This window comes from Nicotiana tabacum, chromosome 1 (genome assembly GCF_000715075.1).
Source record: "Nicotiana tabacum cultivar K326 chromosome 1, ASM71507v2, whole genome shotgun sequence".
NCBI classification, from domain to species: Eukaryota; Viridiplantae; Streptophyta; class Magnoliopsida; order Solanales; family Solanaceae; genus Nicotiana; species Nicotiana tabacum.
The window spans coordinates 114,153,473-114,181,262 of record NC_134080.1 but is presented as its reverse complement, the minus strand read 5'-3'; the positions used below and the strand labels follow the sequence as shown (position 1 = coordinate 114,181,262).

The following is a 27,790-nucleotide window of genomic DNA, read 5'->3' as shown; positions in this document are numbered from 1 at the left end:
ATCAATCATGTAATACCTAAATACTCATCTCTTTCAAATTTTGTTATAAAGCTCAAATAAAACCGCACCATATGTGCATATAACCAATGAATCACCACTCCTCGTAGCATAGAAGAGTAGCTCATAGATCATTTCAGAACACGAATAAGCTCAACAACAACCAAATGGCGCATCCCTCAGCAAAAGCACTGTGGAGCCAACCAATCGGACTCGGTGTAGAATACACATCCTAATTGGGCCTACCTATGGACCACAAAATCAACTTTGGTCACCCACAAATAGATAAATAATCCTCCAAAAGTCCACAATGACTGAATTATGACACATACTATCACCTGGCTAGCTTCAACCATACTTCACAGTCCATAACCATGCAACAATCTGCTCCTGAGAGCTCCAAGTCTCCAAATCCATAGAACACATGAATCACCATATATGATCCCAACTCCACCACCTAAATGTCTAACAGATCTCTCATACATGATCTTCCCGCGAGGAATACTTCTATAATTCTTTTGTGCCGCAAAGCAAAATTTGAACACAACAGTTGATTAACTAGGAGAGTGCCGCAATACTAATGAAGTATCTATAAATCAAAACACATCCCCCTTCTAAAATGTATACTCTCTTCAAGCCATATCAAATAGTAATGTTATTTACCTAGTCATCTGAAACTGTCCATGTTGCCTAAGGACTTATGACCTCCCCTTCAAAACTGAACCGTGATCTTACACATGCAAATCTCAATCCTACACAACACACCGCATATACTATGCCATCATACAAAAAATACGAGAACTTTGTAATCCACTCCGAGTCACAAGCAACTACTTACTCAATTAGCCAAAAACTTTCCATTTGATTTCATCCGGAGAAAATCACTATACATCATATGCTCCTTATGCCAGTAAAAAATATATATCTCCAACCATGGTAGAAACTATCGAGAACTCTTCGAAACCCATTTGCACATAACCAAACCATCAGAACTGAATCTCTCAAACTCAACAAAGCCACACAGACCACCAAAACCCAAGAGTACCGCCACAAAACACCTGTAGAAACTCACTACCTCATAAGGACCAAAAGAGCCAATCACATCCATTACCATGCCGATCCAACCTACTACCAAGCTGTCCTATTTATCCTAGTTCATTCTGAATTACCTTTTAATTGATGCTTCTCCTCACCATAATACCACTATCCTCAACCAAGACTTACCACACGAGACCTTAGCATAAACCACACTGCCCTAAGGCTCATAAGGTGTTGAATGCTCTCTTAATCACCCCAAAAGTACCACAACCGAGATACCCACTCTGAAGAGACTTTCTGCGAATCTAAAGCCATTACCTTCGTCTTCCTGATACTGATATGTAGAATCCATAATGATATAGAAACGCCATAAGTCCGGACATCGTCCAATATAAATCTCAGCTTCTAGCCAAATACACATCCTGAAGATTCCCAATTGCCACGCACAAATCTTGAATTCATTTGAACCATTCTCGAGAGTCTTCCACTCTGCTCAACTCTCTATTAGACTGACCAAATAGACCAAACGACCGATGCCCCGTTAGCACTCCAGCACCCAAGGAAGTAACCTAATACATTAATGCAACCAAATAAATTCTTGCTCCATACACATTATATCCTTTACCAATAACAACTCAAATCGTTTCGTGATTCTCATATACTCATAAAGTTTACCCAAAATTTCCTTTACTCAAGTCATCCTCGATCTCACCCTCTGCAGAACATAACTCATTCACAAGTATACCTCAAATCGAAACCAATACAACACATAACCGTGAAATCAACTTATCAATAGCGGACTCCCCCACTTGGCTCAAAGCCATAGATCAAAGAACACAAAAACTCACAATGCCCATACTCTATTACTGCCACAATACCATAGTGAGATTCAACTAAATCCTTCATAAGCTCATGCAACACAAACCATTTCAGATCATCTGCAAATCTCGTGTTCACCCTTGTAACAGTCAATCCCACTCTCATAAGCTATCCCAACTCAAATTGCGACACATATATTTCACTGGTAAAAGAGAACTCCCAACAAACAACATAGGGGTCACACAAACCTCAGGACACCCCGCTGGAGATAACCCATCTGCTTCGCCTCAAACTAACATCTCCTTATACCCTTCCACAGTCATAACCATTACGCAATCACTTAATCTTCCTAAGTCTGAACTCATATCAGGACATGAAATCTACTTCACTCCTCAACTAAACAGCATGAAAAGACCCATCAACACACCCATAACTCGAGACTATACATTAAATCAAGATGGAAATCAAGCACCAAATAGTTCTTTCTACACTCTAAGCAGACCCTTCTTGTCACATTCAATCATATGAACACATCTCACAGTCACATCATTCTCATCACGTGGCCATCTATCCATAAATTCTACGAATATAGACACTGCCATACATATAAATCCAAAAGTACATGCTTACACAATCAAAACCTCTGTGCTCAAACCACAGTCAAAACCCAGCCTCAAGTCCTCCAGACTGGCCCATCATCAGCATACTGAAATAAAATCTCGCACCTCTTCTATGGAATCACAAGCATTGATACCGAGCGCTCACATGCGTATACGAATGCGTGGAAGGAATTCAAAGGGTCACGCTTCAAGTTGAATTAATGCCGCACGATAAGAAAAGAAAGATGTAAAGTATATCCTAAATGTATTGTAGCCTCTCAAAGATAGATATGGACGTCATCATACCGATCTGCAAGACTCTACTAGACACTTGCTTATGACTTGTAGAACCTATGAACCTAGAGCTCTAATACCAACTTGTCACGATCCAAAATCCACCAGTCGTGATGGCACCTAACCCAACCTGCTAGGTAAGCCAATTAACAATTATTCAGTTTCATTTAACTTAATAAAATAATTAAACAAGAGAATTATCTAAATCTTATACATTTCCCACGGACTGGTAGTACAAATCATGAGCTTCTACGAATGGAGTTTACAAAGCAACAATGGAACAATTACATAGTCTATTTGAAAAGTACATAAATAGAATTTTATAGTCTAAAGCAACCGTGAACAAGAGGCAGCAACAGTAGGAATGCAGGTACGCCTTCAAATCCAGCAACCATCGAACGTAGCAACATCGTCATCCGGGATCTGCACGCACTGTGTAGGAAGTGCAATATGAGTACAACCGACCCTATGTAATCAAAAAGTAAGAAACCTAACCTTAGGTTGAAAGCAGTGATGAGCTAACACCGGATCGGGTCCAAAGCCAATATTTCCATAACAGTTCATGACAACATAAATGCAAGTATAAAAGAGATATCTCAAAAGTAACATATTTAGCTCGTTAACAGTTCTAGAAAATGGTCATGCTTTTCAAATATCTTAGTGAAAGAAAATCCCACATCTCTTACCGAAAATGCCAAAAGTACGAGTAAGTTTGAAAATTGTAATTTTCCAAATATCCTTTCCACAATAAATAAAATGTTTCATTCTCTTTCCAAATAACAAGTATAAAGTACCTCTCCATACCCACATATCAATGTATATAATATGTCATGAATGATGTGATACTATATAGCATGAGGAAGAATGCATCTCTATGCATGTATGTCATGTATGCATGTCAATGCGATGTATCTCAGAGATGAAACACGTACTCACACTCTCAGAGTACTCAATCTCATTACCTTGCATCCTCTCTTACTAAGGTTAATACTCAGCACACTAAATCACTCAATTATGTATAATAACTACTGCGGCGTACAACCTGATCCATATATATATATAGTCAACTGCGCTCACTGGAGGTGTACAGACTCTGGAGGGGCTCCTACAGCCCAAGTGCTATATCGCTGTGGTGTGCAGCTTCAGCCCAAATGCTATAATCAGCACGGACAACTCACGTACTGCATAGACAACTCACGTGCTATAGTGTCAATATCAGAATCCACACAGACAACTCACGTGCTGCATGGACAACTCACGTGCTATAGTATCAATAACCTCACAATTAGGCCCTCGGCCTCACTCAGTCATCAATCTCTCCAATCTCACTCACGAGCTCACAATGTCATGAAACTAGCCTGACAATAATGATATGATGCATCAACAACAGCAGCTGAGATTGAGATACGATATGAATGCATGAATATGACTGAGCACAAAATATCAATGGAAATCAGTGAGATGACAACAAGAAATAACCACTATGGGTACAAATAATATCAGCATAATGTCTAAACATGATATTTAGCATGATTGACATCTCAATTACTTTATCACATGATGAAAACACAAATATCAACATAATAGGGCCACTATATAGGGCCATGGGTACAACAGAGTCCCATTTCATAGGGTGCACACCCATACGCCCGTCATCTAGCATGTGCGTCTCCTCAATACCAATCACATAACACATAGTTCGGGGTTTCATACCCTCAGCACTAAGCTTAGAAGAGTTACTTATCTTAAACAAGTCAATTCTGACACCGAGCAAGCCAAGCGATGCTCCAAGAATCCTATCACATGCGTTCTGACCTCCGAATGTCTAGAAACTAATCAAAAACAACTCAAATACATCAAACAATGCTAAAGAAACCAATCCCAATCGAAAAAGGTTGAATCTTTTATCAAAAGCTCAAAATTGGCCAAAAATCCCAACCCGGGCCCGCACCTCAAAACGTGACAAAACTCACAAAATACGTCAACCCATTCAATTACGAGTTCAACATACTAGTTTCACTCAAATACGACTATGAATCGGTATTCAAAACTCAAAAATTCATATTATAAAACTTTAGGCCAAAACTCGCCAATTTCTTCTTTAAAATTCATCTACCAAAAGCTAAAATCGAAGATAGATTCATGATATATAACCAAACCTAGTAGAGAACACTTACCCCAATTCATATGCTGAAAAGCGCCTCAAAAAATTACCCTATTCCGAGCTCCCCAACGCAAAATATGTTAAATGCATAAAAACCTCATTTTAACATTGTTCAGCCTCATTTCTTATACCAAACAAATCTCGTAACTCACTTTTGATACCACCAATAGATTCCTTATGAAATTCTAGTCAAGTTAGGCTCTTGAATCACTCCATTTGACCTTATATTAAAGGAGATATGTTGGTTTCAATATTTGAAAATAGTGCAGATTTTTAAATACATAGCAGTGGCAATTTCGTAATTAATCTGAAAAAGCTGGCAACCTAATTCTTAGTAAAATGACCATAAAATCCTCATACGATGTCTAAATTTGACGATTCTTTTTATATGGCTCCGTAATTATGATACAAATCTAATGCTTCAATAAAAATAGAAATCGGATCTCACTTGTTCAATGTGGTACCATTTATGCTTGAAGAAACGACATCGAAATATAAAAAAAACGAGCGCAACACAAATCAAACTTCTCCGAAACTCACCTGAGCCCCTCGAGACCCCGTCTAAACATACTAAAAAGTTTTATATCATAATACAGACCTACTCGAGGCCTCAAAACACACATAGCAATATCGAAACGACTAAATGCATCTCAAATCAAACTTAATGAACTTTCAAACTTTTGACTTCCAAAAACTCACGCCAAAACATATCAAATCAACTTGGAATGAACCTAAATTTCCCACACAAGTCCTAATACATTATACTAAGCTACTCGTGCCCCCAAACTACCGAGCGAAGTGCAAATGCTCAAAACGATAGGTTGAGTCGTTACAAAAGAACTCAAGGTGTCTATACCTTTAGAGTTCAAGGATAAATGTACCATTTTATAAATAACCTCACCCCCAGAGATAACAAAGCCAAAAATTTGCAGCTTTATTTATGACAATGATGATGATATAGTTAACAAGATGGCATTCTCAGAAAAACTTGACAGGTCGGTTATTGCAAAATTGATGAACATTCTAAAAATTAATACATACTCTATCTTTCTGAAATCTTTGACAGACATTCCAGATTTATCTAACTTCTACATCGCACTTAAGTGTGATTCTACCTTGGACCAACGAACATATAATTTACCTAGCATATCAGAAGTCGCAGCTATATGGGTTGATAAAGAATTGGAATGTTCTTTATCTACACCCTATATTCATATCTACACCCATAGTAACAGTAACCAACTGGTTCACTATTACTATGGCTACAACGACCCATTACAATATGCTTTGTTATTTCCCTACGGTGAAAACGGATGGCATTGCAGCATCCAAAGGGTTCAACAAAAAACTAGCTCTCCTACGCCTCGTGCTTCCTGCAAACATGAGCAACTTCCAAGTGTAACTAATATGTGTTCAATTGATGGACTACTTAATATAGAACAAGAAATCTTGAAAAAAGAAAGGAAGAAAAAAAATATTGTTTCCTGCTGAGAATATTACTGCTACAAACTTCAAATTAGAGATGATGAAGAAAATGGAATTTTACATTCTGGAAGATTATTCCAACAATATTCTGTAGATGAATATATAAAACTCGAAATACAGAGATTAGACTTTTTCCTATTCAATCAAGAATTATTTTGAATTGAGGTATTAGAAAGACTTACTGATCTTCTAAGATTAGGCTAAAGAGAAGCTTCAAATATTGGCAAAAAAACACTCCTTCCTGTTAGCTTTACTGGAGGTCCAAGAGATATGCGGCACCGATATCTGGATGCCATTACGTTGGTAGAACACTTTGGAAAACTTGATATCTTTCTAACTTTGACATGTAATCCTACATGGCTAGAGATAGAAGATTTCTTACTTCCAACTGATGAAGTACAAAACAGAACAGATTTAGTGAGTCGTGTATTTAAAGCAAAGGTAAAAGAGCTTAAGTCAGATATAGTTAAAAAGAGTATATTTGGAAAAGTCGCTGCTTTTATGTACACCATAGAATTCCAAAAACGAGGTCTTCCTCACGCTCATTTCCTTATTATACTTGCTGACGAGTATAAATTATTGACACCTGAGGCTTATGATAAAGTTGTTTATGCCGAACTACTAGATGGTAATACAAATAGTTATTTACATTCTTTGGTTGTTAAGCATATGATGCATGGTCCTTGTGGAAGTTTAAATCCTACAAGTCCATACATGAAAAATATGAGACAATGTAAATTTAAATATCCCAGAGATTATGCCAACGAAACATATAAAGGTAAGAATTCATATCCAATTTACAGAAGGCGAGATACTGGAAAATTTATCAAAGTTAGAAGCCAATATCTTGATAATTCATGGGTTGTTCCTTACAACCCATATCTACTGAGCAAGTTTAATTATCACATAAATGTTGAAATTTGCTCGGATGTTAAAGCTGTTAAATATATCTACAAGTACATTTGTAAAGGGCATGATAAAATTGCTTTCAACGTATATAATAATGATACCAATATAGAAATTGATGACATCAGATAATATAGATCTGGTAGATGGGTGTCAGCACCGGAGGCTATGTGAAGTTTGTTTGCCTTTCCTATCAGTGAAATGACTCCCAATGTCTACCATCTTCAACTAAATCTTGAGAATCAACAATTTGTCTCCTTTAAGACAACTTCAAGTCTAAACACAATTTTAAATAATCATGCAATTAAGAAAATAATGTTAACAGAATTCTTTACAATGAATGAAACAAATAAGAGCGCTAAAGAGCTTCAGTTATTGTACATAGAATTTCCAGAACACTTCATATGGTCAGTGAGTGATAAAATGTGGTCACCAAGACAACAAAGTTATGCTATTGGATGTATTGTCACATGTCATCCAACAGAAGGGGAAATATACTATCTTCACTTATTATTGATGAACATAAGAGGCCCAAAATCATACAAAGATATCAAAATTGTAAATGGAAAGCATTGCAACACATTTAGAGAATCCTCAAAAAAGGGGATTGCTAGCTTGTGATAATAACTTAATTGATTGTATGTCTGAAGCCGCTAATTACCAAATGCCATACAGTCTGTAACGACCCAACCAGTCGTTTTGAGCTTTTGCCCTTCGCTCGCCAGTTCTCGGGCATGACTAGCCCCGTGTGATGTATTATGACTTATGTAAATCGTCGGTTTTGGTTTTCAGGGTAATCAGAATGAATTTGGAAGAACAGTTCTCCGTTTGAAGCTTAAAATCTTAAATGTTTGACCAAGTTTTGACTTGTTAGTATATGATCTCAGATTGGAATTTTTATGATTTGGTTAGCTCTGTTAGGTTATTTGGGACTTAGAAGCATGCTCGGAATGTATTTTGGAGGTCCGTGGAAGGTTGAGGCTTGAATTGGCGAAATTGGAATTTTGGCATTTTTCGGTTGATAGGTGAGATTTTGATATAGGAGTCGGAATGGAATTCCGGAAGTTGGAGTATGTCTGTTGTGTCATTTATGATGTGTGTGCAAAATTTCAGGTCATTCGGACGAGGTTTAATAGACTTTTTGATCGAAAGCGAAATTCGGAAGTTTTTGGAGTTCTTAGGCTTGAATATGTGGTTGATTTGATGTTTTGATGTTGTTTTGAGTGTTCTGAAGGTTGGAACAAGTTTGAATGATGATATGGGATGTGCTAGCATGTTTGGTTGAGGTCCCGAGGGCCTCGGGTGAGTTTTGAGGTGGTTTCCGACCATTTCTAGGCCATTTCTAGTTGCTGGTTTTTGGCATCAGGGGTGTACAATGTGTTAGCATAGATCTGACCGTGTTAGCATAAAGAAAGTTTGGAAAAACGGAGTTGTGCTATGCGATCGCGTAAGTCTTCCCGCGATCGCATAGAGTAAAATCTCTACTGCACTGACCCAATTTTGGAAGCTTATATCTCACAATCTATAAGGAATTTGAAGATGATCCACAATAAACGTTGTAGCCCTTGATGTCTAGTTTTCAGAAAGTTAAACCAATTGTTATTTTGAGTTTTGTACAAAACTTTATGACCATTATACTAGAGGCTGTCCAGAAGAGTTGGAGAAGGTTGTTGGAAAAATTTGTTCTACACGATCGCGGGGGAATGGCCGCGATCGCATAGGGTAAAAGAAGTGCTGGAAAATTTTGTGTTTCGCTATCGCATTAGTTTGTCCGCGATAGCATAGGGTAAATTCCTGGGCAGATATAAAGTACTCTATTTCGAGGATTTTAGCCATTTTTGCATTTTTGGAGCTATGGAGCTCGGATTGAGGCAATATTTGAAGGGATTTTCAGAGGATTGATTGGGGTAAGTGTTCTTTACTCAAATTTGGTTAAATTTCATGATTATGTCTTGATTCTTATCATTTAATTTGAGAATTTGGGGTAAAAATTGGGGAAAATGGAGGAAGGTTTGCAGAGTTAATTTTGGGGATTTGGATGGCCATTTGATGTCGGATTTTGGTGAATTTGTTATGAGTAGACTCGTGAGCGAATGGGTTTTCCATTTTTGTGATTTTTATCAGATTTCGAGACGTGGGCCTAGGGGTCGGGTTTGAGCCAATTTCGGGATTTTCGAGTTAATTTTATTATTTTCGCTTGGGCTTTGTTCCTTTAGCGTATATTGATGATAATATATTGATTATGGTTAGATTTGGAGCATTTGGAGGTCGATTTGAGAGGTAAAGGCATCACGGGCTAGAGTTTGGACCGATTTGAGGTAAGTAATGATTATAAATATTTGTCCTGAGGGTATGAAACCCCGGATTTCACATTGTTGTGCTACTTCGAGGTGACACACATGCTAGATGACGAGCGTGGGGTCGTGCACCGTTGGGGATTGTGACTTAGTTCATCCTGTATGACTGTTAAACTGCGTATTGGATTGAAAACTATTTGATATCATTGTGTTTTGAAAAGTATTATCATGTTTTGGGCTGAATGCCATATTTGGGCCTCGTGCGAACTGTTTGGGACCCTTAGGGATTTTTACTACTATTCTTCACTATTTTGACTTCATATTTGTACTCAATCATTTTGTATTTTACTATTTTCATAACTCAGCCATATTTACTCCGTTTTTATATTTAAATAATATTTTGGGTTGAGCATCATGTTTTACTGTTTCCCGAGTGGCATGAGAGATTTCTGACTGAGTGAGGATGAGGGCCTGTATTGTGAGGATATTATGGGATCGGGCTGCGCGCCGCAGCAGTGTGGTACTGATTTATGATTATGAGGCCGAGGGCCTAATTTGTTACGCCATGAGCTCTCCCGGAGTTTGTACACCCCCAGTGAGCGCGGGTACCCAGTGTGAGTGATATGATGTAACTCGAGGGGCTATTGTTGTTTCATGTTGTTGCCCGAGGGGCTGTTCTTGATTCATGTTATGCCCGAGGGGCTGATTACGAGTGATTGTGAGGTAACCCGAGGGGATGGTTCTGTTCATATTATGCCCGAGGGGCTGTTTATGGTACATGTTTTGTTCGAGGGGCTATTTACGTTTTCTATCATTTATACTCACTATTTTACCACTCGTTTGAAACCATTAAAAGTTATTTTAATGGATTTTTACTAAAACTGGGCTTGAGTTACGAAGTAAATGATTTGTGTACTGGTTTGGAAAAAATCTACATTTGTTGTAGTGTTATGACGTGATTTATGTGTTTTCTTACTACTCGACTTTCATTTACTTTTATTACTTACTGAGTTGGCATACTCACATTACTCCCTGCACCTTGTGTGCAAATTTAGGCATTTCTGAATCCGATAGCGGGTGCTGATTGCTTAGTGGCAGAGTCATCAGAGTTAGAGAGGTAGTTGCCCGATGTTTGCAACACTACTTTTTTCCCTCTTGTCTTCCTTAGTCTTTATTTAGTACATTTGTAGACTCTTTGTTGTATTCAGACCTTAGTAGATGCTCGTGACTTGTGACATCCCCCGATGTCGGGCTTGTGTATTTATTCTGCACTGTTCATTTAGACTTACATTATGAGATATCTAATTAATTAAAGGCTTAAAATTATTTTTATTGATTAAATGGTTAATTCGAGATTTGTGTCGGCTGGCCTAGTTTCACGATAGGCGCCATCATGACCGGGTCGGTTTTGGGGTCGTGACAAGTTGGTATCAGAGCCTAGGTTACATAGGTCTCACGAGTCATGAGCAGGTTTAGTAGAGTCTCGCGAATTGGTACGGAGACGTTTGTACTTATCCTCGGGAGGCTATAGAACCTTTAGGAAAAACATCACATTCTTGAATTCTTATCGCGCGCCCTTGATTCATCTTGAAATGTAACTCTTTGAATTCCTTCCACGCGTTCGTATGCGTGCATGAGCGCACGATATTGGTTGTGCATCGACTGCTTGTGATTCCTTGATCGAGGGGCGAGATGTGATCTCTGTGTGTTGATGTTGGGCCAGTTTGGAGGACTTGAGGCCGGGCCTTGGATGTAGCTTGAGCCCTTAGCTGCTGATTGTGCAAGCGCGTGTTTTTGGATTTATATGTTTGATAGCATCCCTATTAAGGGAAGTGATGACTGGATAGTTATGTGATGAGTGTGATGTGACTGCAAGATGTGTTCATATGAATTGAATGAGACGAGGAGGGTCTTCTATGGGGTAGCAAGATCTATCTGGTGCTTGATTTCCATCGTGATTTGATGTATAGCACTGAGTTGTGGGTGTGTTGAAGGATCTTTTCATGTTGCCTAGTTGGGAAGTGAAGTAGATTTTACGTTATGATATAAGTTCAGATTCAGGAAGATTAAGTGACTACGTAATATTTATGAAGGTGGAAGGGTATAAAGAGATGTTAGTTTCAGGCGAAGCAGGTGGGTTATCTCCTGCGGAGTGTTCTGAAGTTTGTGTGATCCTTATGTTGTTTGTTGGAAGATCTCTTTTACTAGTGAAATATATGTGTTGCAATTTGAATTTGGGTCGCTTAAGAGAGTGGGCTTGACTATTACGAGGGTGAATGCGAGATTTGCAGATGATTTGAAGTACTAGATGGTCTATGTTGCACAAGATTATGAAGGATTGAGTTTAATTTCACTATGGTATTATGTCAGTAATAGAGTATATGCATTATGAGTTATTGTGTGTTTTGATCTATGTCTTTGAGCCAAGTGGGGGAGTTTGTTATTGATTAGTTGGTTGCACAGTTATATGCTATGTTGGTTCCAGTTTGAGGCGTACTGGTGAATCAGTTATGGCTTACGGAGGTTGAGACCAAGGATGGCTCGAGTAAAGGAAATTTCAATAAAGGTTATGCTATGCTTTATGGGTGTATGAGAATCATGGAATGACTTGAGTTGTTATTGGTAAAGGATGTACGGTGCATAGAATAGGAAGTTGCTTAGTTGCATTAAGGTGAGGTTACACTCCGCGGTGTTGGAGTGCTATTGGAGCACAGGTCGTCCCGTCTGTTTGATCGGTCTAATTACGATTTGAGTAGAGTGGATGACTCTCGAGAATGGTTCTAATGGATTCAAGATTTTACATGTAATAATTGGAGATTTTCAAGTTGTATATTTGGCTAGAAACTGAGGTTTGCATTGGAGGGTGTCAAGACTCGTGGTATTTCTATATCATTATGGGATTCTATATATCAGCATCAGGAAGGTGAAGGTAATGGCTTTGGGGTTTGCATGGAGTCACTTCAGGGTAGGTATTTTGAATGTAGTGCATTTTGGAATATTTAAGAGAGTATCCGGCGGCTTATAAGCCTTAGACGGTGTGGTTTTATTCTTGGGTCTCGTGTGGTGAGTCTGAGTTGAGGAATTGTGGTGTTATAGCAAGAAGAAGTAACAAGTTGAATGTAAATCAGAAGGAACTTGGATAGATGGGGAAAGACAGCACATTCTACATTGATAGTCCATTTTAAACACCACATTAAACCATAGATGAGTTAGTTTCCAAGATCCCCATAGAGTTACAATTTATAGGGAACATGGTTCGTAGACCCATCCAAGCCTTTAGGATACAAAAGATGAGTTTGACAACGCCGGCAACAAGGCCCCGGCTATACCTCAAAAGTGAAAGTCCACAATACAAAGATATACAATATAGCCCCTTGAAGGAGAAAGGGGCTCACCAAGATCTTGAGAAGAGGGATGCTTCGCTACACACGACCAGCACTATCCGCTATGGTGCCACCTACATTCAATTTAAAAAAATATAGTGCCCCCGAAAAAAGGGACGTTAGTACCATGGAATAGTACTAGTATGTATAACTAAACACCATCAAATTAGAAAGAACTTTCATACACAAATAAGGAAATCACAGGTATCACTCCAAAGCTTTAAATGATCACAACATTATCAACATGAAAGAATTACACAATCTTCACATCATGTTTCCATAGCCTTTAGTTGGACATTTCATACTATTCCACATCGTTCACATTATCACCGCTATCTTGAGCGGAGTCTGATCTCGACCCGATCGGCTAGGCCGTCTCCCGGAGACGTTACCAATATTCTATTCACACTTTCCAGTTTCAATCATCAATGCATAACCGCCATGTGTATATATCATGGCGTCCGATCACGGCCCGATCAACTAGGCCACCTTACCGAGGCGTTACCATTTTCCATTATTCATCTCACTCCAATCTTTGGTTACACATGTATTATTTTACCGACACTTGGGGCCACAATTCACATTTCACATTATTCCCATTTTCAACATTAGGTTTGTAATTCAAGAGAGTATGGCACACAAGAGCAAATAAGGTTGTAGGCGTAGATGAGACTTCATGTAAATAGCACAACAACACACTTCAATTGCAATATAAGGTCTAAGCATTTCGATACATGATTTATAGTCCTTGCACCTTTTCAAATTATCAAGAATAGCACATTGATCAATTTGAGACACAGTTTCCACGCATATAAGGTTGCAACACCAAGTCAAGTGAAATTGCAATCAATACAACAATTCAATTTAATCTTACCGTACTCACACAACCAACGATGAAGCTCAATTTCTAAAAGACGGGGTTTTAGCCATACATACCTCAATAAAGCTTTCCTTATTCCTTACAAAATTCCGGAACTTTTAGCACTTCGATCTATTGTGTAAGAATTACAAATTAAACCGAGAATTAGAGACGATATTGAGATTCTAGCTTTTTTTGAGCATACTATCAAACACTAAAGGTGCATTGTGATCTTAGGCCCTTTTGAGAGAAATTTCTATCATTTTATACCCCAATTGCTTTCTTTTTAGTTCACTACCTCCCAATATTCTATGGTGTGATATGCATGCAAGAAATTCATTCTTATACCAATGAATTACTTCACTAGTGATCCCTTATTGCTAAGCATAGGAATAAGAGCTGGGTTAATGAAGTCTTACCTCTTGGGATGAAGATTTAGGTGCCCTCACTTGATTATCTTCAAAGATTTGGAAAGGTTTCATAGAGTAATTTGATGGGAAGCACTTCCTTCTCTAAGATCCTCTCTCTCTCTCTCTCTAAAATCATCAGGAAATATGCTCAAAATGAGTTATAACACCGAATATATCGATAAGGGGTCGGGTTTAAAATTTAGAAAATTGGAGCCCCGAGTCAGGTCTGCGATCGCAAAGTGGAAATGCGGTCCGCAGAATGGACCGCAAAAGTGCTCCCAAAATCTGAACATTCTGTCGGGGTATGCGGCATAAATGCGGTCCACATACCCATTCTACGGTCGCATAATGCATCGCAGAACTGCTCCTTACAAAATCCCAAGGAAATTATGCGATGACTATGCGGTCCGCATATCGGTTATGCGATCGCATAATGGACCATATATTTAACCTAAAATTTGACTAACACACTGACTCACTTTGCGGTGACTATGCCCTCTATACGGTCCCCATACCTGATATGCGACCGCATTCTCGGCCGCAAAATCGCACTTTTTTGGAAAACATTATTTCTTGACTTTTTAATGCACTGTTCAATACAAAGGGGTTCGAACACATTTCTTGACTTTTATGAATCCTAACACATGTTCCTAACTTGGCACCACGGAATTCGGGGTTCTGAGTAGGAAATTCACGGGGTCTTACATCCTCCCCCACTTAAGATCATTTTTCCTCGAATGAGAATCAAGGTTCACTTATTAACAGTCTTAGTGCAATCTTCTGTTCTTTATAACCTGAATCATGCTGCCAGTCCCCAAATTTAGCTAACTCCCTATATTTCCGAAAATTTCGCCAGAGTTTCTTTTGTATTTAGGCCTATCCACCTGTTAGAGAGCCCCAGAAACATATCCTAACAGCGGGTACACATTCCATGGACATAAGATATGACATAACTCGTACAATACTAACCATGGCCGCATTGGCGACATGTATATATATAACAAAAACAGGGCAGCTTTACATAGATCAAATCAGAAGATAAGAGTTCATAGTAGCTAAGTGCATAAAAGCTATTACATGACTATTCGAACAAATGTGGTACTTCTTTTTCATCTCATCCTCGGCTTCCCAAGTGGCTTCCTCAACTTGCTGGTTTCGCCATAACACTTTCATGGATGCAATGTCCTTATTCCTCAATTTCTGAACTTGCCTATCAAGAATGGCAATTGGAACTTCTTCATATGACAGCTCTTCATTAACCTCAATAGTCTCAACTGACACAATAGAGGACGGATCTCCCACTACCTTTCTCAACATGGACACATGAAAGACCGGGTGTACCATTGACATCTCGGGTGGCAGCTCGAGCTTGTATGCCACCTGACCAATCCTCTGAATGATTCTGTACGGTCCGACATACCTCGGACTCAAGTTTCTCTTCTTTCCAAACCGCGTGATGCCCTTCATAGGGGAAACCTTCAGAAATATCCAATCATCTTATTTGAACTCTAAATCTCTGCGATGCACATCCGAATAGGATTTTTGGCGACTTTGAGCAGTTTTCAATCTCTCCTTAATAATCTTGACTTTCTCCATGGCCTGATGCACGAGGTCCAGCCCTATTAATTCCGCTTCTCCAACCTCGAACCACCCAATGGGAGACCTACATCTCCTACCATACAGTGCTTCGAATGGTGCCATCTGGATACTAGCGTGGAAGTTGTTGTTGTAAGAAATTTCTATGACTGGTAAATGGTCATCCCAACTACCCTTGAAATCAAGAGTACAAGAGCGCAACATGTCTTCAAGCGTCTGAATAGTCCGCTCTGCTTGACCATCGGTTTGTAGATGAAAAGTTATGCTAAGATTTACCTACGTACCCAAACCTTGCTAAAACTTCTTCCAAAAGTTGGCTGTGAACTGAGCCCCTCTATATGAAATGATTGAGACTGGAGTGCCATGTAACCTGACTATTTTTTTGATATACAATTGAGCATACCATTCCGCTATGTCGGTAGATTTGACTGGCAAGAAGTGACTTTGTGAGTCGATCAACAATCACCCAAATTGAGTCGAACTTGCGCGGAGTGCATGGTAACCCTACCACAAAATCCATGTTGATCATCTCCCATTTCCACATTGGAATTTCTATGCTTTGAGCCAATCCACCGGGCCTTTGGTGTTCGGCCTTTACTTGCTGACAATTCGGACATTTTGCCACAAAGTCCGCGACATCTTTCTTCATGTTATTCCACCAATAAATTTCCTTGAGATCATGATACATTTTCGTGGAACCTGGGTGCACGGAATACTTGGAAGTGTGAGCTTCTGCCATGATCCTTTCCCGAAGACCGTCGATATCCGGAACACATAGGCAGTCTTGGTACCGTAGGGTACCATCATTCATGCCAAAGGAAAAAGCTGTGGTTTTGTGTTTAAGAATCCCCTCTTTCATTTGTGCTAACAACGGATCCATGAATTGCTTCTCTTTCACCTCTGCCACAAGCGATGATTCAACCCTATTCTGCACAATCACCCCTCCTTCATTAGAGTCCGCAAGGTGAACTCCCAAACTAGCCAACTACTGAACCTCCCTGGCCAACGGCCTCTGATGGGCCTCCAAATGAGCTAAACTTCCCATGGATTTTCGACTAAGTGCATTTGCCACAACATTAGCCTTTCCCGGGTGATAGAGAATATCAATGTCATAGTCCTTGAGTAACTCTAGTCATCTTCTTTGCCTCAGATTCAACTCTTTCTACTTGAAAATATATTGAAGGCTCTTATGATCCGTAAATACATCCACATGGACCCCATACAAATAATGTCGCCAAATCTTTAGCGCAAACACCACTGCTGCTAGCTCTAAGTCATGGGTTGGATAGTTCTTCTCATGATTCTTGAGTTTCCCAGAAGCATAGGCTATATCCTTGCCGTATTGCATTAACACACACCGATGCCCGACTCTCAAAGCATCGCAATACACTACAAACCCCTCTGTACCCTCTGGCAGGGCTAACACCAGTGTTGTTGTCCATCTTGACTTCAATTCTAGGAAACTCTTTTCACAAGCATTGGACCACTGGAATTTAACTGCTTTTTATGTCAATTTAGTCAATGGAGTGGCAAGAGTAGAAAACCCCTCCACAAACCTCCTGTAGTACCTAGCCAAGCCTAAGAAACTGCGAATCTCAATTGGAGTGGTAGGTCTAGGCCAATTCTTCACTGCTGCAATCTTTTGAGGATCAACCAGAATTCCTTCCCTGGAAATGACATGGCCCAAGAACGCGACAGATTCAAGCCAGAATTCACATTTCAAAATTTTTGCATACAATTGATGTTGTTGAAGAGTCTGCAAAACTGCCCTGAGATGGGCAGCACGGTCCTCTCGACTTCGGGAATACACAAGGATATCATCAATAAACACTATCACAAAGGAGTCTAGAAAGGGCTTGAAGACTCGATTCATAAGATCCATGAAAGTTGCCGGGGCATTTGTTAGCCCAAATGATATTACCATAAATTTCAAAGTGCCCATACCGAGTTCTGAAGGCTATTTTTGGAATATCCTGCTCCCTTATCTTCAATTGATAGTACCCGGACCGCAAGTCAATCTTTGAGAAACATGTGGCACCTTGAAATTGATCAAATAAGTCATCTATTCTTAGCAGAGGATATTTGTTTTTGATTGTGACCTTGTTGAGTTGCCGGTAGTCAATACACATCCACAGCGATCCATCTTTCTTTCTTACAAACAAGACCGGTGCGCCCCATGGCGACACACTCAGCCAGATAAAACCTTTCTCTAGCAAATCCTTCAATTGTTTCTTTAGCTCTTTCAATTCTGCCGGTGCCATTCTGTAAGGTGGAATTGATATAGGTTACGTGTCTGGTATCACATCGATCCCAAAATCAATTCCCTGTCCGGTGGAATCCTAGGGAGTTCATCTGGAAAGACGTCCGGAAATTAATTCATAACTGGTACAGACTCAAGGCTAAGCGCCTCGGCATTGGTGTATGTGACCCGAACAAGATGATAGATACACCCCTTCTTGATCATCTTCGTGGCCTTAAGGTAGGAAATAAACCGACCTCTATGCACTACATTATCTTCCTTCCATTCAATTACGGGCTCATTAGGAAATTCAAGCCTAATGGTTCTAGTCCGACAATCAAGTTTGGTAAAGCATGAATAAAGCCAATCCATTCCCATTATTACATCAAAGTCGACCATCCCTAACTCAATAAGATCGGTCGCGGTATCCCTACCCCGTACCGTAACAACACATCCCCTATAAACCCGAGCAGCTGTAATAGACTCACTAACTGGGGTAGACACCAAAAAGGGCTCATAAAGTTGATCTGGCTCTATCCCAAATCCGATAGCAACAAAAGGGGTAACATACGACAAGGTGGACCCAAGGTTAATAAGTGCATACACATCATGAGATTGGACAGTCAGAATACCTGTAACAACATCTGGAGAAGCCTTTGTAGTCTGGCGACCACTCATAGCATAAAATCGACTGGGTCCTCCTGAACTCTGTGCACCACCCCTAGCTGCACCACACCTTGTGGGTGCTGGGGTACCTCGAGCTGGGGAAGGGGCTGAAGATGTAGCAGCTGCCTGGCTGGATGACTGAGTTGTGCCCCTACCCACTCCCTGGCGGGATGCATGACAATGTCTCTGAATATGACCCCTCATCCCACATCCATAGCATATAGGTAACTCTAGATAGCAAGTCCCTGAGTGCATCTTCCCGCACCTGGGGCACGGGGACCTCTGCTGCTGCTGGAACTGGAACCTCTCTCCTGACCGACCCCGCTGATGGGATCCCTTTTTGCCCTGACCGGGCCTAAAACAACTCCACTACTGCTCCATTCTGTTCTTTAATTTATGGTTCTCTGTGGCCTGAGAAAATGCTACCATCTTCCCATAATTCATGTCGGAATTCAATGCAGTCATAGAAGCCTCATTAATGGTCAAAGAATTAAGGCCCTGAACAAACCGGCGCACCGTAGCCTCCATTCTGGGCAACATATGAATGATATACTTGGACAAACGACCAAACTCCATGTGGTACTCCCACACACTTCTGTTACCTTGCCTCAAATTTTCAAACTCTGTCGCATGGGCTGCCCTTGTCTCAACGGGCAGGAAATGGTCAATAAAGGCATCAACAAACTCGCTCCACCTCGCCATAGGGTGCCCCTCCTCTCGGGAATCCTCCCACAACTCAAACCATGAATAGGCCACCCCTTTCAAGCAGTAGGCAGCCAACTCTACTCCTTCTGTCTCAGTTGCACGCATAACCCTGAGGGTCTTGTGCATCTCATCAATAAAATCCTGATGGTCTTCTTCTGGATTGGCACCTGTAAACACCAGAGGGTCAAACTGAAGAAATCTATTCACTCTGGAACTAGTATAATCCCCTTGCTAGCTGGATGAACTAGGCGCAACATTCGACCTCTGGGCTTGGGAGGCCACTAGCTGGGCCAACATCTAAATAGATCCCCTAAAATCCCCATTCAAAATACCAGAACCGGAAGCTGGAGCTAGAGGCGGGACAGGAGTATCAATGGGAGGGATAGTGGTACCCTCCACGGGTGTGGGAATTGGGGTAGTCTGCTCTGGAGTAGAAGAATCAGGCAGAGCGATAGCAGGGCGGCTACCCTCATCCACAGTATCAAGTAGTGAATCATCAGCCACTCCTGAGGTGGTATTGGCTCCTTGGCCAATTCTCGCTTTCTTTTTAGGTGCCATTTACTGAAAGATAGAACATTGCACTAATTAGAGAGGGACAGTTTCACCACACGATCCAGAACATCAAAGAAGGGTGTTATTCCTAAATGCCAAAGTAGCCTCCAACTTATAGATGTGGTCGACTACACACCGATAAGAAGGACTCTACTAGACACGGCTCCGAGACATCCTAGGACACTTCAAAACTTGGCTCTGATACCAAGTTTGTCATGACCAACCTCGGGAGCCGCGACCGGCGCTCAATCGAGTGAACCCAACTGAGCAAGCCTTACCATACACTTCCTACCCACCTCGATATGAATAAAGAAACCATACTTTTGTTTATCCATTTAGACGGGGAAAGAACACACATTCTACATTAATAGTTCATTTTAAACACCACATTAAACCGTAGATGAGTTAGTTTCCAAGATCCTCATAGAGTTACAATTTATAGGCAACATAAGTTTAGAATTACAACATGGTTCGTAGACCCATCCAACCCCCGTACATAACCCACACATATGTCTACGGAGCCTCTAGGATACAAAAGATGAGTTTGACAATGCTGGCAACAAGGCCCCGGCTATACCTCAAAAGTGAAAGTCCACAATACAAAGATATACAATATAGCCCCTTGAAGGAGAAAGGGGCTCACCAAGATCTTTAGAAGAGGGATGCTTCGCTACACACGACCAGCACTATCCTCTATAGAGCCACCTACATTCATTTAAAAAGAATGTAGCACCCCCGGAAAAAGGGACGTTAGTACCATGGAATAGCACTAGTATGTATACCTAAACACCATCAAATTATAAAGAACTTTCATACACAAATAAGGAAATCACATGTATCACTTCAAAGCTTTAAACGATCACAACATTATCAACATGAAAGAATTACACAACCTTCACATCATGTTTCCATAGCCTTTAGTTGGGCATTTCATACTTTTCCACATCGTTCACATTACCACCGCTATCTTCAGCGAAGTCCGATCTCGACTCGATCGGCTAGGCCGTCTCCCGGAGACGTTACCAATATTCTATTCACACTTTCTAGTTTCAATCATCAATGCATACCGCCATATGTATATGTCATGGCGTCCGATCACGGCCCGATCGGCTAGGCCGCCTTACCGAGGCGTTACCATTTTCCATTATTCATCTCACTCCAATCTTTGGTTACACATGTATTAGTTTACCGGCACTTGGGGCCACAATTTTCACATTCCACAATTCACGTTTCACATTGTTCCCATTTTCAACATTAGGTTTGTAATTCAAGAGAGTATGGCACACAAGAGCAAATAAGGTTGTAGGCATAGATGAGACTTCATGTAAATGGCACAACAACGCACTTCAATTTCAATCTAAGGTCTAAGCATTTCGATACATGGTTCATAGCCCTTGCATCTTTTCAAATTATCAAGAATAACACGTTGATCAATTTGAGACTCAGTTTCCACGCCATTAAGGTTTCAACACCAAGTCAAGTGAAATATCAATCAATACAACAATTCAATTTAATATTATCATACTCGCACAACCAACGATGAAGCTCATTTTTTAAAAGACGGGGTTTTATCCATACATACCTCAATAAAGCTTTCCTTATTCCTTACAAAATTCCGGAACTTTTAGCACTTCAATATATTGTGTAAGAATTACAAATTAAACCGAGAATTAGTGACGAGATTGAGCTTCTAGATTGTTTTGAGCATACTATCAAACACTAAAAGTGCATTGTGATCTTAGGCCCCTTTGAGAGAAATTTCTATCACTTTATACCCCAATTGCTTTGTTTTTAGTTCACTACCTCCCAATATTCTATGGTGTGATATGCATGCAAGAAATTCATTCTTATACCCATGAATTACTTCACTAGTGATCCCTTATTGCTAAGCATAGGAATAAGAGCTGAGGTAATGAAGTCTTACCTCTTGGGATGAAGATTTAGGTGCCCTCACTTGATTATCTTCAAAGATTTGGCAAGGTTTCACGGAGTAATTTGATGGGAAGCACTTCCCTCTCTAAGACCCCCGCTCTCTCTCTCTCTCTCTCTCTCTCTCTCTCTCTCTCTCTCTCTCTCTCTCTCTCTCTCTCTCTAAAAGCATCAGGAAATATGCTCAAAATGAGTTATAACACCGAATATATCGATAAGGGGTCGAGTTTAAAATTTAGAAAATTGGAGCCCCTAGTCAGGTCTGCGATCGCAAAGTGGAAATGCGGCCCGCAGAATGGACCGCAAAAGTGCTCCCAAAATTTGAGTATTCTGTCTGGGTATGCGTTATAAATGCGGTCCGCATACCCGTTCTGCGGTCGCATAATGCGCCCCAGAACTACTCCTTACAAAACCCTAAGGAAATTATGCGACGACTATGCGGTCCGCATATCGATTATGCGATCGCATAATGGACCGCATATTTAACCTCAAATTTGACTAACACACTGATTCACTTTGTGGTGACTATTCCCTCTATGCGGTCTGCTTACCTGATATGCGACCGCATTCTTGACTGCAAAATCGCACTTCTCTGGAAATTCACGGGGCCTTACAGCTTGGTTGAGTTAGAAGGATTCAGTACTGACGGTTTAGTTTTGTGCAAATGGAATTCGTTGAGTTCTTGATGGTTTCTACCACGGTTAGAGTTGTACATTTTTTAGGAGCATGGGATGTGTAGTGATTTTCTTCTAGATGGGATTAATGGAAAGTTCTTGGCTAGTGAGAACGAAGTTACTTGTGGCTCGGAAGGATATGAAGTTCTCATGTTTATCCTAGGATGGTATGGTATATGTGGTGTGTTGTATAGGATTGAGATTTGCATGTGTAAGGTCACGGTTCAGTTTTGAAAGGAAGGTCACAAATTCTTAGGTAGCATGGACAGTTCAGATGACTAGATAAATGAGATCACTGATTGGTGTGGCTTGATGAGGGTATACATTTTAGAAAGGGCGATGTGTTTGAGTTGAGGATACTTCATTATTATTGCGACACTCTCTTGTTGGATCGACTACTGATATTCGAGTTTTCTTGGTAGCACAGAAGAATTATAGGAGTACCTCTCATGGGATATTGGGTATTAGAGGTGTGTTGTATATTCGGGCGGTGAAATTGGGATCAGATATGGTGATTCGTGTGCTTTATGGACTTGGACACTTGGAGTTCTCATAAACAGGTTAGGTTGTGGTTGTGGGCCGCGTATATCGGTCTAGTGTGGTAACTATTGGAGGTTTAGAGACCCGAGTGGATCCTTGTTGCTTAGTAAGCTAGATTTTGGTGTGATATTGGGTATGGACTGGTTGTTTCCATGTCATGCTATTCTGGACTATTACGCTAAGACGGCAACATTGGCTATGCTGGGAATGCCACGGATTGAGTGGATAGGTTCAATGGATTATGTTCCCAGTAGGGTGGTTCCATTTTTGAAGACCCAGCGGATGGCTGGGAAGGGTTATCTTTCTTATTTGGCCTTTGTGATGGATGTCAGTATAGAGACTCCTACCATTGATTCAGTTCCTATGGTGAGGGATTTTCCGGATGTGTTTCCTGCTGTCGGCATGTCATCGGACAGGGGTGTTGATTTTGATATTGATTTGGTGCCGGGCACCGTATCGTATGGCCCCGGTAAATTTAAAGGAGTTGATGGAGCAGCTTTAGGAACTCCTTGATAAGGGGTTCATTGGTAGGCCAATATGGATGTGTGTTCTACATCAAGTCGGCTTGGTTGACTCCGAGTTGTATTGTCGAGGGATGTGTTGATTTGATTATTATTGAGATTATTAGTGATCTGGGGAGATCTATGAGTTACATTTCCATGTTGTGAGGCGTTGGCACATATGGTGCGGTTTTATTGGGGTCTCTCACTGGAATTCGAGCGGGAAGAGTATTGGGTATTGCTCGGCGGATGGCGTATCGGTTGAGTCCCTTTGGTTTGTGTAATGTTATGTCAATTGGTTCACCGTGGTTATGATGATTTGCTTTGGTTCTAGACATCAAACTGTGCGCAGTTGTCGATTTTAAGCATAGTGACTTGAGGTGTTTCATGTGGACCAGTGTTTGGATAGGATCGCGTATTGCAGTGAAGTTATGACCCTTTGGGTTAGATTCGTATGTTCTGTTTCTACGATGTGTGATGGGTTCCCAGTATTGTGTTGTGGTGATACTGGTGAGCTTGCGGTACAACTCTCTCATTTGAGTCATTTTCATGATTTGAGTATGTTCGGATTGTTGCTTATTGGTGCGCGGATTGCACGAGTTGTGGATTTAGTTTGTATTTATGTGTCATGTCACCAGAGTAGTTGTGTTGGATTAGATGAGATCATTGGGATCTATAATGAATACAAACGGATTCAATTTCAGCATGTTGGAAGGATAATATCGATGTTCGGCTTAGAAATTATCATGGTCCTTGCCAAAAGAGAAGTGGCTTTACGAATGGTTAATCTGAGGAATGGTTATTACTTTCTACGTGTTTCATTTATCATTGGCAGTATACGAAAGTGTTAGAATGAGGCTTTATTTGATAAAAGGCTTATTATCGAAATTCGGATGTTGTGTGCAGCTGCTGTGATTAGAAGTTATCGCTACAAGTGTTTGAGTTATGTGGTATATCATGTAATTGCACCTGAGGTTGCAGGTATGGGTTATTACATCTTGTTCAGGCTTATTCAGAGCATAAATGTGAGATTCTAATCTTGTAGATGATTTCAGAAGTGGAAATGTGGTTCTAAGGTTTTTGGGCTAGGTTGGATTGCAAAATTTCAGTCACATTGTGTTATCGGACCTATATGAGGTAGGGTGATATGGGATCACCCCCGGGTATGTGCATGGGAAGGTATCACATCGATTTGATGGTTTTCGGAACAACTCTAGGCACATTCGAGGACGAACGTATGTTTAAGTGGGGGAGGATGTAACGACCCGACTGGTTGTTTTGAGCTTTTGCACTTCGCTCGACAGTTCTCAGGCATGACTAGTCTCGTATGATGTATTATAACTTATGTAAATTGTCGGTTTTGATTTTCAGGGTAATCGAAATGAATTTGGAAGAACAGTTCTCAGTTTGAAGCTTAAAATCTTAAATGTTTGACCAAATTTTGACTTGTTAGTATATGATCTCGGATTGAAATTTTTATGATTTGGTTAGCTCTGTAAGGTGATTTGGGACTTAGGAGCGTGATCGGAATGTATTTTGGAGATCCGTGGAAGGTTTAGGCTTGAATTGGCGAATTGGAATTTTGGCATTTTCTGGTTGATAGGTGAGATTTTGATATAGGGGTAAGAATGGAATTCTGGAAGTTGGAGTAGGTCCTTTGTGTCATTTGTGACATGTGTGCAAAATTTCAGGTCATTCGGACGAGGTTTGATAGACTTTTTGATCGAAAGCGAAATTTGAAAGTTTTTGGAGTTCTTTGGCTTGAATCCGTGGTTGATTTGATGTTTTGATGTTGTTTTGAGTGTTCTGAAGGTTGGAACAAGTTTTAATGATGATATGAGATGTGTTGGCATGTTTGGTTGAGGTCCCGAGGCCTCGGGTGAGTTTTGAGGTGGTTTCCGACCATTTGTAGGCCATTTTTAGTTGCTGGTTTTTGGCTTCAGAGGTGTACAATGCGTTAGCATAGATCTGACCGTGTTAGCATAGAGAAAATTTGGAAAAATGGAGTTGTGCTATGCGATCGCGTAAGTCTTCCCGCGATCGCATAGAGTAAAATCTCTGCTGCACTGACCCGATTTTGGAAGCTTATATCTCACAATCTATAAGGAATTTGAAGATGATCCAAAGTGAAAGTTGTAGCCCTTAATGTCTAGTTTTTAAAAAATGAAACCAATTGTAATTTGGAGTTTTGTACAAAAAGATATGACCATTATACTAGAGGTTGTCCAGAAGAGTTGGAGAAGGCTGTTGGAAAAATTTGTTCTACGCGATCGCGGGGGAATGGCGGCGATCACATAGGGTAAAAGAAGGGTTGGAAAATTTTGTGCTTCTCTATCGCATTAGTTTGTCCGCGATAGCATAGAGTAAATGCCTGGGCAGATTATAAAGTACTCTATTTCGAGGATTTTGACCATTTTTGCATTTTTGGAGCTATGGAGCTCGGATTGAAGAGATTTTTGAAGGAATTTTCAGAGGATTGATTGGGGTAAGTGTTCTTCACTCAAATTTGGTTAAATTTCATGATTATGCCTTGATTCTTATCATTTAATTTATGAATTTGGGGTGAACATTGGGGAAAATGAAGGAAGGTTTGGAGAGTTGATTTTGGGGATTTGGATGGCCATTAGATGTCGGATTTTGGTGAATTTGATATGGGTAGACTCGTGAGCGAATGGGTTTTCCATTTTCGTGATTTTTATCAGATTTCGAGACGTGGACCCGGGGGCCGGGTTTGAGCCAATTTCGGAATTTTTGAGTTAATTTGATTATTTTCGCTTGGGCTTTGTTCTTTTCAGTATATTGATGATAATATACTGCTATTGGTTAGATTTGGAGCATTTGGAGGCTGATTTGAGAGGCAAAGTACATCGTGAGCTATAGTTTGGACCGATTTGAGGTAAATAATGATTGTAAATGTTTGCCCTGAGGGTATGAAACCCCGGATTTCACATCATTGTGCTACTTTGAGGTGATGCACACGCTAGATGATGAGCATGGGGTCGTGCACCATTGCGGATTGTGACTTAGTCCGTCCCGTATGACTGTTAAACCGCGTATTAGGTTGAAAACTGTTTGATATCATTGTGTTTGAAAACCATCTGTACACCCCCAGTAAGCGCGGGTACCCAGTGTGAATGATATGATGTCGCCCGAGGGGCTGTTGTTGTTTCATGTTGTTGCCCGAGGGGCTATTCTTGATTCATGTTATGTCCGAGGGGCTAATTGCGAGTGATTGTGAGGTAGCCCGAGGGGCTGGTTCTGTTCATATTATGCCAGAGGGGCGGTTTATGGTACATGTTTTGCTCGAGGGGCTGTTTACATTTTCTATCATTTATACTCACTGTTTTATCACTCGTTTGAAAACAATTGAAAGTTGTTTTAAAAGATTTTTACTGAAACTGAGCTTGATTTACGAAGTAAATGATTTGTGTACTGCTTTGGAAAAGATCTACATTTGTTTTAGTGTTATGACATTGTTTACGTGTTTTCTTACTGCTCAGCTTTCATTTACTTTTATTACTTACTGAGTTAGCATACTCACATTACTCCCTGCACCTTGTGTGCAGATTTAGGCATTTCTAAATCTGATAGCGGGTGCTGATTGTTTAGTGGCAGAGTCATCGGAGTTAGCGAGGTAGCTGCCCGACGTTCGCAGCACTGCTTTTCTCCCTCTTGTCTTCCTTAGGCTATATTTAGTACATTTTTAGACTCTTTGTTGTATTCAGACCTTAGTAGATGCTTGTGACTTGTGACACCCCAATGTCGGGCTTGTGTATTTATTTTGCACTGTTCATTTAGACTTACATTATGAGATATCTGATTAATTAAAGGCTTAAAATGATTGTTATTGATTAAATAGTTAATTCGGGAGTTGTGTCGGTTGGCCTAGTTTCACGATAGGTTCCATCACGACCGGGTTGGTTTTGGGGTCATGACACAGTCTAAGACGTTTATTTGCAATGCTATTAGTATATTGTAACCCCGCTAATCCAAGATAATTATGGGAACGATTTGAAAGATCCATGTTTGAAGATTTCTCAATTATACCAAACAAACAAACAACATTCGTTATTTGGTCCTAAATCAAATAAATGATATATTACATTCAATGGGACGGAGTGTAAATGAATTTAAACTC

The 27,790-nt window shown here is 40.3% G+C and overlaps 1 long non-coding RNA gene across 2 annotated transcripts in view; it reads left to right on the top strand.

Annotated features, from left to right (window-relative positions):
- Positions 1-27,518, top strand: part of LOC107813024 (uncharacterized) — a 34,721-nt gene extending 7,203 nt beyond the window's left edge. Inside the window, exons 3-5 of one of the 2 annotated variants that reach the window (XR_001654223.2) lie at positions 9,553-9,620; positions 10,655-10,716; positions 27,219-27,518. This is a non-coding gene — a long non-coding RNA (uncharacterized LOC107813024). The remainder of the gene's footprint in view (positions 1-9,552; positions 9,621-10,654; positions 10,717-27,218) is intronic. The other variant, XR_012709322.1, reaches the window with a different exon arrangement.
- The last annotated feature ends 272 nt before the right edge of the window (positions 27,519-27,790 follow it).